The sequence below is a fragment of the Dendropsophus ebraccatus genome, chromosome 1, assembly GCF_027789765.1.
Source record: "Dendropsophus ebraccatus isolate aDenEbr1 chromosome 1, aDenEbr1.pat, whole genome shotgun sequence".
Taxonomy (NCBI): Eukaryota; Metazoa; Chordata; class Amphibia; order Anura; family Hylidae; genus Dendropsophus; species Dendropsophus ebraccatus.
In genome coordinates, this window is record NC_091454.1 from 36,078,554 (window position 1) to 36,092,605 (window position 14,052).

At 44.1% G+C, this 14,052-nt stretch overlaps 1 long non-coding RNA gene across 1 annotated transcript in view; it reads left to right on the top strand.

Annotated features, from left to right (window-relative positions):
• Positions 1-2,984: 2,984 nt before the first annotated feature.
• Positions 2,985-14,052, top strand: part of LOC138792335 (uncharacterized) — a 58,230-nt gene continuing 47,162 nt past the window's right edge. Inside the window, exons 1-2 of the long non-coding RNA XR_011363127.1 lie at positions 2,985-3,217; positions 5,507-5,629. This is a non-coding gene — a long non-coding RNA (uncharacterized lncRNA). The remainder of the gene's footprint in view (positions 3,218-5,506; positions 5,630-14,052) is intronic.

Consider the following 14,052-nt stretch of genomic DNA (forward strand, 5'->3'; position numbering starts at 1 on the left):
CCCTCTCAGTCTGTGGTACTAGCATCACTCCTGTGCATCAGGCTCGATGTCTGGGGGTTTTGCTGGACTCTGATCTATCCTTTACTCCCTATATCCAAGCTCTTACACGCTCCTGTCATCTCCATCTCAAAAACATCTCCAGAATCCGCCCATTCCTCACCACTGACACTGCTCAGACTCTGACTGTCGCCCTGATCCACTCCCGTCTTGACTACTGTAACTCCCTACTAATCGGTCTTCCTCTGTCTAAGCTCTCCCCTCTCCAGTCTATCCTGAACGCAGCAGCCAGACTCATCTTCCTCTCCAGCCGCTATACCGATGTCTCTCCTCTGTGCCAGTCACTGCACTGGTTACCCATCAAATCCAGAATCAACTTCAAGCTCCTCACCCTCACCCATAAAGCTCTCCACAACTCTGCCCCTCCATACATCTCCTCCCTCATCTCCACCTACCATCCTTCCCGTGCTCTGCGCTCTGCAAATGATCTAACCTTAATATCTTCTATAATCAGAACCTCTCATTCCCGCCTCCAAGACTTCTCTCGTGCTGCACCAATTTTCTGGAATGCCCTACCCAAACACATCAGACTAATACCCAATACCCACAGTTTCAAGCGTGCCCTGAAGACTCATCTCTTCAGGCTCGCTTATAACGTTCCCTAAACTGTTTCCCCCTTCTGTTTCCCTTGCTCTATTTCTCTGACTGTTCCTGCACTTTATATGTTTACCTGCATCAGACATTGGCGTTGTTACTGGCTCATCCTGTAATTCTAATTATGTACAATGGCTGGACCATGGACAAATAAAGCACTTATGCCTGGTGTCTATGAAAATTAGTCTGTAATTTCCAACGAGCAGGTCTCGTCTATACTCTGTATTTTGTATTTTTTGTTATTTTTATTAACTATGTACTTATTTATTCCAATTTAACTGCGTATTATGTACCTCTGTACTGTATGCATAGAAAAAAAGCGCTGCGGAATCTGTTGGCGCTATACAAATAAATTTATTATTATATTATTATTATTATTATTATTATTATTATTATTATTATCCATACCTGCCAGAGACTACAGTATATACACTGTAACCACACCTACCAGAGACTATATACAGTATATCCATACCTGCCAGAGACTACAGTATATACATTATATCCATACCTGCCAGAGACTACAGTATATACACTGTAACCACACCTGCCAGAGACTATATACATTATATCCATACCTGCCAGAGACTATATACAGTGTATACACACCTGCCAGAGACTTTATACAGTATATCTATCACCTGCCAGAGACTATATACAGTATATATACACCTGCCAGAGACTACAGTATATGCACTGTATCCACACCTGCCAGAGACTATATACAGTATATACACTATATCTACACCTACCAGAGACTATATACAGTATATACATACCTGCCAGAGACTACAGTATATACACTGTAACCACACCTGCCAGAGACTATATACAGTATATCCATACCTGCCAGAGACTATATACAGTATATCCATACCTGCCAGAGACTACCGTATATCCACACCTGCCAGAGACTAGTATACAGTGTATACACTATATCCATAACTGCCATAGACTATACACTATATCCACACCTGCCAGAGACTATACTCTATATCCACACCTGCCAGAGACTATACTCTATATACACACCTGCCAGAGACTATACACTATATCCACACCTGCCAGAGACTATACTCTATATACACACCTGCCAGAGACTACACTATATACACTGTATCCACACCTGCCAGAGATTAGTATACAGTATATACACTATATCCACACCTGCCAGAGACTAGTATACAGGATATACACTATATCCACACCTGCCAGAGACTAGTATACAGGATATACACTATATCCACACCTGCCAGAGACTACACTATATACACTGAATCCACACCTACCAGAGATTAGTATACAGTATATACACTATATCCACACCTGCCAGAGACTAGTATACAGTATATACACTATATCCACACCTGCCAGACTATACAGTATATCCATACCTGCAAGATACTTTACACTATATCCACACCTGCCAGATACTATAAACTATATCCATACCTGTCAGAGATTATATTGTATATACTAGTGAAATTTGAGAGGGGTGAGGTTGCGGCACTGAACACTCCAGACAGCCTTAAGACGTCTTTTGGCAGTTGTGGCGCCCGGCGTCAGCACCTGGCAGGCACCCTGCTCCTGGGGGGGGCCCACTCCTCTGACAGGTGCTGTGCCTGGGCATTTAACTGCATGGTCTCCTAAGGAGCACAAACCACACTGCAGTGTGAATGGCAGAGTTAGGCTGCCAGTCTGCCAATCACTGTAATAGCCGGAGGCAGAAGTATTCTGCCTCCAGCCACTAGAGGCCGCTCCCTCCCAAGCACACAGTGCAGGAGAGGGGAGAGAGACAAAGCCTAATTACAGAGCCGTGCACCAGGTAAGTATGGCTTTCTTTTTTGTTTGTGTGCCAGATGGGGTGCCTACAGAGCAGTGAGGAGATAACTACAGGGGGGAGATGTCGGCACTGTAGGTCCGGGGCAGCTGCCCTGGGTGAGAGGGGGAGTAGGCATAGGCCTTGAGACTAAAACGTATGATGTCATGCCCATGTGACCAGTCTCATGTATGGGAGGAGCTATCTTCCCTCGCTGGGTCTTCTATGAGGCAGCTGATTTTCCTAGCTTTTTGTGAGGCAGTGTTGAGTGCTGCATCAGTGTCCCTGTGCTACTTTACCTGAACATTATGCCGGGAGCACAGCACAGAGGGCACTGACAGAAGGGAAGTCTGGAGACATGTCAGCCTAAAGGCCCTATTACATGGAACAATTATCAGCCGTATTCGTCCGATAATCGCCCCGTGTAATTGAAAGCAACGATCAGCCGACATGAATGATGTCGACTGATCGTTGCTGTTGTTTGTCTTTCAACAGGTTGACGGACAAACGACTGTGGAACAGAAGCGGCGGCAGCAGACTGCCACTATACTCTATGGGCTGCCCGGATGATCTAGCGATCACTGTCTGCTGTCCCTGAGGCTGCCCTGGCGGTTGGTCTGGGGCATGGGGGAGGAGAGGACACGCAGCACAAGCCTGCACAGCGTCATCGTCAGGGAGGCCCCCTGCAGAGCTGCCTCCACTGCCTGACTACTGTCCTTATCGGAGGTCCTTACCCTGCACAGCCAGGTGAGTGAGGGTGTATGTATGTATGAGTGAGTGAGGGTGCATGCATGTATGAGTGAGGGTGCATGTATGTATGTGTAAGTGTGTATGTATGTGAGTGAGGGTGCATGTATGTGTGTATGAGTAAGTGAGGGTGTATGTGTGAGTGAGGGTGCATGTATGTATGTGTGAGGGTACATTTATTTATTTGCGTATGTATGAGTAAGTGAGGGTTTATGTATGTGTGAGTGAGGGTGCATGTGTGTGTGAGTAAGGGTGCATGAATGAGTGAGTGACGGTGCATGTATGTATGTATGTATGTGTGTATGTATGAGTAAGTGAGAGTTTGTATGTGTGATTGAGGGTGCATGTATGTATGTATGCATGTGTAATTGAGGGTGTATGAGTAAGTGAGGGTGTATGTATGTGTGAGGGTGCATGTGTGTATGATTAAGTGAGGGTGTATGTATGTGTGAGGGTGTATGTATGTGTATGAGTAAGTGAGGGTGTATGTATGTGTGAGGGTGCATGTATGTATGTATGTGTGTGAGTGAGGGTGCATGTATGTGTGTGAGTGAGGGTGCATGTATGAGTGAGTGAGGGTGCGTGTATGTATGTATGTGTGCAAGTGAGGGTGCATGTATGTATGAGTAAGTGAGGGTGTATGTATGTGTGAGTGAGGGTGCCTGTATGTATGTATGAGTAGGTGAGGGTGTATGTGTGTATGTATGTGTGAGTGAGGGTGTATGTATGTGTGAGTGAGGGTGCATGTATGTATGTGTGAGTGAGGGTGTATGAATGTGTGAGTGAGGGTGTATGAATGTGTGAGTGAGGGTGCATGTATGTGTGAGTGAGGGTGTATGTATGTGTGAGTGAGGGTGCATGTATGTAGGTAAGAGAGGCCATTCATCTCTGTTTGTGTTTGTATGATTCTATGGGGGAGATTTATCAAACTTTATGCAGAAAGTTTAGTTGCCCATAGCAACCAGTCAGGATCCAGCTGGAATATGGTTGCATGGGGCAACCTCAGCATTGTTCTTTTGCATAAAGTTTGATAAATTTCCCCCTATTTGTTTATGCTAAATGGGTCTACTGAGTGTGGTGTATGTGTGACTGTTACGAACATGTGTAGTAAAGGGGTATTTCCATTACAGCTTGTTATCCCCTAACTGTAGATGACCACTGGGACCCACACCAATCCTGACAAAACAATTGTCTCCATAAGAGTTCAGTGTGTGGCAGTATTATATTTATGTGGTACTGTCTTAAAGTGACTCTGTACCCACAATCTGCCCCCCAAACCACTTGTACCTTCGGATAGCTGCTTTTAATCCAAGATCTGTCCTGGGGTCCGTTTGGCAGGTGATGCAGTTATTGTCCTAAAAAACAACTTTTAAACTTGCAGACCTGTGCCCAACAGCCATGGCTTGGAGCATCTGTGCCCTAACTTTGCACCACCCCTCCGTCCCTCCTCCCCACCCTCTTTCCTCTGCAGTGAAAACTACACTGATGCCTTAAAGATCCAGCCCATGTGCTGTGTTCACACAGCTGATGAATAGGAGAAAATCTGCCTGGAGCATTGCTAATGAGGAGGAGGGCGGTAGGAGGGATGAAGAGGTTGTGCCAGCCTAATGCACAGACACTCTAAGCCACGGCCGTTGGGCACGGGGCTACAAGTTTAAAAGTTGTTTTTTTAGGACAATAGCTGCATCACTTGCCGAATGGTCGCCAGGACAGATCTTGGATTAAAAGCAGTTATCCGAAGGTACAAGTGGTTTGGGGGAGACAGATTGTGGGTACAGAGTCACTTTAAGTGGTCAAAGGTGCCAGTGTGTGGCGGTATTATATTCAAATGGTGCATTATTGGGCACTAAAAGAAGCTTTCCTGAAGTGGGGTGCCAAACTGAATCTTTGCTCCGGGTGCATGAAAAACTACAAAATGGTTCCCTTGTTTGGGGGGAATTGGGGGGTTTGGAATAGGTAATACATACTGGAGGAGGATTTTCACATAAAGAATAGATATGGAGATCTAAATAATATATGGAGACACAGAGGGGCCTGACTACTATATAGGGAGGACAGAGAGGGTCTATCTTCTATATAAAGGCATGAGAGGGTGGTGCTTATGTGCTATATGAGGGTACAGATGGTGGCCTTTCTACTATATGAGGGAGCCTGGGTATTATATGAGGAGCCACATTGGCTCTAAATATTACTTGTGGGTATAAAATGGGCACTGTTACGTTGGGGAGCAATACTGATGGGGACTTTGTATGGAGATGGTTCAGGAGCAAGGAGCTGTTTGTCTTGTAGATACTGCAGAGACGAGGCATCACCAGGAGAAGTCTTCATGATGGGCGAGCCTGATGGAGAAGAGAAGAAAAAGCTAACTCCTAGCAAAAACATCCTCTGCAATATACAGAGAAGACGCTTACTGTGAGTCACTGGATGTTACTTCACTAAGATCACTTCTAAGGTCTGCGTAACCTTTGCACAGCTGGATCTACCTCTACATGGTCACTGCTTAGGGAGAATATTGGTCTTTATATAGTGGATATTATGCAGTGAAAGTTTAGTTGTATTATCCAGTCCCTGTATGGGGATTATCAACATTATTATTAATAATATACGTAACAATATTAACCCCTTAAGGACTGAGCCTGAAATGGCCTTAAAGGGGTAGTCCACCAAAAAAAAATTTCTTTCAAATCAACTGGTGCCATAAAGTGCCAGAGATTTGTAATTCACTTCTATTAAAAAATCTTAAGTCTTCCAGTACTTATCAGCTGCTGTGTGTCCAGCAGGAAGTGGTGTTTTCTTTCCTGTCTGACCCAGTGCTCTCTGTTGCCTCCTCTGTCCATGTCAGGAACTGTCCAAAGCAGGAGCAAATCCCCATAGAAAACCTCTCCTGCTCTCCAGACTGGAAATAATACAACTTCCTGTTGGGCATAGAGCAGCTGATAAGTACTGGAAGGCTTGAGATTTTTTAATAGAAGTAAATTACAAATCTCTGGCACTTCATGGCAGCAGTTGATTTGAAAGAAAATTTTTTGGGGTGGACTACCCCTTTAAGGACAGAGACAAATTTTATGAATATGACCTGTGTCACTTTATTCATTAATAACTTCGGGATGCTTTTACCTATCCGGACGATTCTGAGATTGTTTTCTCGTCACATATTGTACTTTACATTTCTGGTAAAATGGAGTCGATAGTCATAATGAATCTTTATGAAAAACACCAAAATAACAAGAGAAATTGTGAAAAAATGCATTTTTCCAACTTTGAAACCTTTCTGCTTATACAGAAAATGGTTATACCACATAAATTATATATTAAATAGCATTAGCAACATGTCTACTTTATGTTGGCGGCATTTATTAAACTATATTTCATTTTTTTTAGACAATAGGAAGCTTAAAACATTAGCAGCAATTTTCCAAATTTTCTGTAAAATTTCAAAATCAGATATTTTTAGGGACCTGTTCAGGTTTAGAAGTGTATTTGAGGGTCCTGTATGTTAGAAAGCCCCACAAAGCACCCCATTTCAGAAACTGCACAGAAATAAAAGCGAAGTGTGTAAGAAATTTAAAAATGTTTAATTTCTGTGCAGAGATTTTATTGTAATCCAATATCTTTCATAATGATAAACCTATTAGCAGAGAAATGCACCCCAATATTGATTGCTCCGTTTCTGCAATTTATAGATATACCCCATATGTGGCCCTATTAACCTCTTAAGGACATATGACGTACCGGTACGTCATATCTCCGCACTTGCACTTCAAAGCGGGGCCGCGCGGCGGCCCCGCTTTAAAGTGCCGCGATCCCGGGTGCCGCGAGTAGCCCGGGACCGCTGCTATTAGTGGGCACGGTCTGATCGCCGTGCCCGCTAATTAGCTAATCGGAGGCAGCTGTCAAAGTTGACAGCTGCCTCCGATTACCGGAGGCAACGTTTCCCTGGTGTCTAGTGGGGGAGATCGCTCCTCCGGGACCTTGTCCCGGAGGAGCGATCTCCGTTACTGATGCCGGCCGGGGACGCATCCAAGATGGCGCCGTCCTCTGCTCGGCACTCGTTCGTTTTCGGCTACAGCAGCCGAAAGCAAACGAGTGCCGATCTCATGGATCTCTGCAGCATATCTATGCTGCAGAGATCTCAATGAGAGATCCAAGTGTATATACTAGAAGTCCCCTAGGGGGGCTTCTAGTATATGTGTAACAAAAAAAAATAAAGTGTTGTTTATAGTAAAAAGCCCCCTCCCCTAATAAAAGTCTGAATCACCCCCCTTTTCCCAGGTTTTAAATAAAAGTAAACAAATAAATAAATAAATAAACATGTTTGCTATCGCCGCGTGCGTAATCGCCCGAACTATTAATCACATTCCTGATCTCGTACGGTAAACGGCGTCAGCGCAAAAAAATCCCAAAGTGCAAAATTGTGCATTTTTGGTCGCATCAAATCCAGAAAAAATGTAATAAAAAGCGATCAAAAAGACGTATATGGGCAATCAAGGTACCGATAGAAAGATCACATCATGGCGCAAAAAATTACACCTCGCACAGCCCCATAGACCAAAGGATAAAAGCGCTATAAGCCTGGGAATGGAGCGATTTTAAGGAACGTATATTGGTTAACAACGGTTTGAATTTTTTACAGGCCATCAGATACAATATAAGTTATACATGTTATATATCGTTTTAATCGTAACGACTTGAGGAACATGCATAACAAGTCAGTTTTACCCCAGGGCGAATGGCGTAAAAACACATTTCCCCCAAATAAAAGAAATGCGTTTTTTTTTTTCAATTTCACCACACTTTGAATTTTTTTCTGGTTTCGCAGTGTACTTTATGCAAAAATTTAGCCTGTAATTGCAAAGTACAATTAGTGACGCAAAAAATAAGGGGTCATGTGGGTTTCTAGGTGGAAAAATGCAAGTGCTATGACCTTTTAAACACAAGGAGGAAAAACCGAAAACGTAAAAATGAAAATGGGCCATGTCCTTAAAGGGTTAAAGGACAAGTGCCATGAAAAACTTTTTCCCAGTAATTGAAGCACATTACAAAGTTATATAACTCTGTAATATGCTTCAATCACCTATCTGCCTCCCTTCCCTGTCTTTTCCCCCCTCCACCCCCCACCAGGAAGTGTCCTGACTCACACAGACCTGATTACTGTCACCATCACCAAGCTCTTCTCTCAGCTCCTTCTGCTGTTACATTAGCCTCCCCCTTCCCCTGCCTTGTCAGGTGACAGGCTTGCTCAGCTCCCATTGGCTGAAAAACTGCAAGCCATCACTTGTCACATCTCACTTGCTTATCTTCCCTCAGACTGACTCTGGCACATAGGCAGCTCCCCCCTCCCCTCATACCCTCTCTCCTGTTGGTGGACTCAGGGAAGGAGTCATGTCACTAGAGAAGATAAGCTGAGCAAGCAGAGTCACCTGACAAAGAGGGGAGGGGGAGGCTGGTGTAACAGGACCTAGAGCAGCCCTCCTGCTGATGACTCATCCTCACAAGAAGGAGCTGCCTGGTGACTGTGACCACAGTAATCAGGTCTGTGTGAGTCAGGACACTTCCTGGTGGGGGGTGGAGGGGGGAAAAGACAGGGAAGGGAGGCAGATAGGTGATTGAAGCATATTACAGAGTTATATAACTTTGTAATGTGCTTCAATTACTGGGAAAAAGTTTTTCATGGCACTTGTCCTTTAAGCTATTTGACGCAACCACAAGCATCAGATATAAGGGAGCGCCTAGTGAATTTCAACGCCTCCGTTATATTTGGTAATTTTTAACCGTACCACTTCAGGTTGGCAGAGGCTCTGTGGTGCCAAAACCTAAAAAACACCCCTAAAGGGACACCATTTAGAAAACTGCACCCCTCAAGGAATGTAACAAGGGGTGCGGTGAGCATCTGGACCCCACAGGTGCTTCGCAGATTTTCAGAACAATGTGGTGTAAAAAAGGAAAAATTCTATTTTTTACACTAAAATGTTGTTCTAGCATTCATTGAAAAAAAAAAAAAACACCAAACATGTAGCGCAGTTTCTCCCGAGTACAAAAATACCCCACATGTGGACATAAAGTGCCAAGCGGGCACAGGACGAGCCTCCAAAGGGAAGGAGCGCCAATTGGCCTTTGCAAGCTGGATTTTACTGGAATGGATTTCAAGGGTCATGTCGCATTTACAGAGCCCTCGTGCTGCCAAAACACTGGAAACCCCCCACAAGTGACCATTCTGGAAACTACACCCCTCAAGGAATCTAACAAGGGGTGCAATGAGGATATGGACCCCACTGGTGACGGGCACAAATGTGGAACAATGTGACGTGAAAGGGAAACATTTCATTTGTGGCCGTCATCAAGGGGTCCATATCCTCACTGCACCCCTTGTTAGATTCCTTGAGGGGTGTAGTTTCCAGAATGGGGTCACTTGTGGGGGTTTCCAGTGTTTTGGCAGCACGAGGGCTCTGTAAATGCGACATGGCGTTCATCATCCATTCTGGCCACATCCAGCCTGCAAAATCCAAATGGCGCTCCTTCCCTTCGGAGGCTTGCCCTGCGCCCACATGGCGCTTTATGTCCACATGTGGGGTATTTACGGACTCGGGGGGAAATTGCTCTACACATTTTGTGTGTTTTTTTCTCTTTTAACCTCTTGTGAAAATGAAAAATTTAAGGCTAAACCAACATTATAGTGTAAAAAATTTAATATTTCATTTTCACGCCATATTGTTCCACATTTGTGCCAGTCACCAGTGGGGTCCATATGCTCACTACACCCCTTGTTACATTCCCTGAAGGGTGTAGTTTCCATAATGGGGTCACTTGTGGGGGGGTTCAACTGTCTTGGCAACACAGGGGCCTTTTAAATGCAACATGGCCCCTCGAAATCCATTCCAGCCAAATCCAGCCTCAAAAAGCCAAATGGCGCTCCTTCCCTTTGGAGGCTTACCCTGCACCCGCATGGCGCTTTATGTCCACATGTCAGGTATTTCCGTACTCAGGGGAAATTGCTCTACACATTTAGTGTTTTTTTTAATCTTTTAACCCCTTGTGAAAATGAAAAAATCAAGACAAGATCAATGATTTAGTGTAAAAATTAAACATTTTTTTACACTAAATGTTGGTCTAGCCTTGATTTTTTCCTTTTCCACAAGGGGTTAAAAAAGAAAGTGAACACAAAACGTGTAGGGTAATTTCCCCTGAGTACGAAAATACCCCACATGTGGATATAATGTGCCATATGGGCAGAGGGCAAGCCACCAAAGGGAAAGAGAGCCATTTAGAGGCTGGAATGGAGGATGGAGGCCATGTCGCAATTAAAAAGCTCCTGTGCTGCCAGGACAGTAGAAACCCCCCAAAAGTGACCCCATTCTGAAAACAACACCCCATAAGGAATCCAACAAGGGGTACAGTGAGCATATGGACCCCACTGGTGACGGGCACATAAGTGGAACATGTGCCATGAAAATAAAAAATAAATTTTTTTCATTTTCACGGCCCAAATGTGGCCGTCACCAGGGGGCCATATCCCCACTGCTCCCCTCGTTAGATTCCTTATCGGGTGTAGTTTCCAGAATGGGGTCACTTGTGGGGGGTTTCTACTGTCCTGGCAGCACAGAGGCTTTGTAATTGCATCATGGCATCTTCTAATGGGAATGGCGGCCATACCCATTTAGCTGGGGAAAAGGGACAATTCTGATTTATTTGGGGGTATTAGGCCAATTATTAGTTTATAAGGTTGAAAATGACAGATGTCCATCAAATTCAACCTGTGTTGATCCAGAGGAAGGCAAAAAACCCTCGTAAGGCAGACGACAGTAGCCTCATCACAGGGGAAAAATTCCTTCCCGACTCCATAATGGCGATCAGAATAATCCCTGGATGAACGTGACCCCTGAAATAGGAATAAGGGACAGAATTTAGAAAATGTAGAACTCCGATGACGTGTGGTACGCCTTGAAGCGATCCAGTATGCAGAGGCCGGGGTGATCAGGACAGGTGGCACACTGGAAAATGGTGTCCTTCCTGATCCCCCTGTTACGCCACACTCTGCACTTCTTCTGGGGTCTCCCTTTCTCCAGTGTGGGGGACGTCACCTGGAAAATGTTTCCCTGGTGCGATACGGGGTCCTTCATATCCAGCATTACATGTATCCCTGAGCCTGGGTTTCTGTAATATGAAAGGTTATAGTTCCATCTCTGCTTGTTGTCAGTGAATGCAGGCATATGTACCTGTCTTTGTGTCACAGCTTTGTATATTGTACGTGTTACGTTCTTAGAGTCTGGATGGAACTAGATAGTTTTCATTTACAGTCAGCAAGCAGAGATATAAACCTACACTACACCCCCTGGTAAACAGATGCCCGTTGTGCATCTCTTAGCTACACCATGCGCGCATCAGCTTTGCTACACCATGCGCATGTCAGCTCTGCTACATCATCAGATAGTATGGAATACATACTGGGGTGATGTGATGCAAAAGCAATGAAAAAAACTGTCCTGTGTTTACTGTGCAATAGTAATGCCAGCAGTGGGCAGACAAGAAAGCTAAATGGGCGAGTATGCAAACAGACCATTCAGGGAAATGCACAATGGGAAGTGTTGTTTTCTGGCCAGCGCCATCTTGGATATAGACCGGCTTTTTGAAAAACTTGTAATTTAGGAATGGCAGCAGCTAGAAAGACAGGAGATGGCTCAAAATACTCCAGGCAACATGGTAAGAACAGCTATCATTTCATTTTTTAGCTTAGGTGGATAATCCCTTTAACTTAAAAATGCATATTTTCTTTTTACTTTTGCTACTGTACATGAAAAATTGCAAAATTAGAACAAAAATATGCTGTATGTAGTAAAATAGCTAGCGGCTTCATGACCGTAGGTCATTGATGCACGGATGCCCAGGTCATAATGAAGCAGTGCTCTCCTCCTCCCCATAACGCTTTTATTTTTCCACCTGCAGGGCTGGTTGGGGTGTCATTTTTTGCGCCATGATCTCTAGTTTTTATTGGTATTATATTGGTGTAAAAGAAATTTTGATCGTTTTTTTATTTTTTTTCTGAAAATAATTTTTAAAAAATCAACAATCCCGTTTTTTTCTTTTTCCCTCTGTGTGTGTTTTTTTTTTAATAGAGTCTGAGGGCAGACTCTATCAGAAGATGGCTGATTCGACAGGACGGAGGTAAGAAGATCTCCTCCGCCTGTCAGTGTAGGTGATCGGGACCCCCACAGCCATGCTTGCATTGGAGCGGCCTTGCACACATAAAAAGCCTTTTCAGTGCAGGAATGTATATATACGTATTGAGAAGGGGTCAATGTAAGCGGATTGCGTATAATGCAATAAAGGAGCCAGATATTTTACTATCTATTTATGTAGTACAGCATATTTTCGTTCAAATTTTGCGCTTACAAAAGCAAAACTGAAAGAAAAATTTGCTGTTTTAAGCATAAAATATGCTGTTTTAATATATTATATGCAATCCCTTTGCATTAAAACCACCTGGCTATTTTACCATATATTTACCTATTGCAGCATATTTTCATTTAAATTTTGGTATTTACAGTTTACAATAGCAAAATGGAAAATATTTTCGGATCGTGCCGCAAGCTACAGTAGCTCGGGCAGCGACGGACCAGAAGAGGGGGATGCTGGTATAAAAGTTATCCCTGTACGGGTGGTAACCTTTATCCAGCATTGGGAAGATCAGTTCCCGAATGATCTCCCCACTAACTCGGACGAGCAGAGATGGCCTGCTATACATTATAGCAGGCCATCTTCCCCGACCGTTGTGTGTAAACACACAGCGATCGGGGAAACATCGGGCGTAAGTATACGCCCGTTTGCGTTAAAGCCCACCCTGCGGGGGCGTATACTTACGCCCAATGTCGTTAAGGGGTTAATATTATATATATATTATTATTTTTTATGTACACTAAAAATGCTTTACCCTGTAGCTAGTATATATGTACCCAATGCTAGGCCCATCAGCTATCCTGATAGCTATCTGATAGATATTAGACAAATAGATACTAGATAGATGATAGGAGATAGGGGAGGGAGATCCAGTAGGAAATAGATGTTTAGCAGCTCATCACATATCTTGGATTGCACATACATGTATGATCCCAGCATAAGAACACAACCAGCTGACACCTTTTAAAGGACAACTTCGGCGATACCATAAAAAAAAAAAAAAACGCAGACACACACACACACTTTATACCCACCATCCCTCGGTTGCCGCTTGAATCTCCTGCCGTTGTCCTCTAAACTCCCTCACTTCCAGGTTGCAGTGAAGTGAATGGGAGAGAAAAGGCTGCTGATCCGCATGCACACCAGCAGCATTTTCACTGGATAGAGCGCATCACATGGCTTCCTGCTTGCTCAGCCAATCAGGGCAAGCTGGAAGCCATGTGATGCGCTCCAGCCAATGAAAAGGCTGCTGGTGCACAAGTCCACACACATTTGCTCCCCCCCCCCCCCCATACACACTAGCTACGCCCCTGCCTCTTCCAAAAAACATAATGTTGACATCCCTATACGATAACTTGTTTGTTTGCCGGACTTGTCGCTTCTGGGGTACATAAGACTTTTATCATTTTTTATGTTTTATTTTTAAGAGGCAGTGTTGCAATTCTTTTTAAAGAATGCAGCAGGGGTTGTGTATTCTTTGTGTTTGAAAGTGATTTGCATTCACCTACAGACTCACACAGTCTCACTGCTCTTACAGTAAAGTTACAGTTCCCCCCTCATATTTACCGGCTCTGGACTTCATCATCTATTCTGTGTCCACTCTGACTATATGCTGCTCCCTCTTCCCCCTCCCTTTGAAGTCACAGGGCATGTGATCTCCTCTC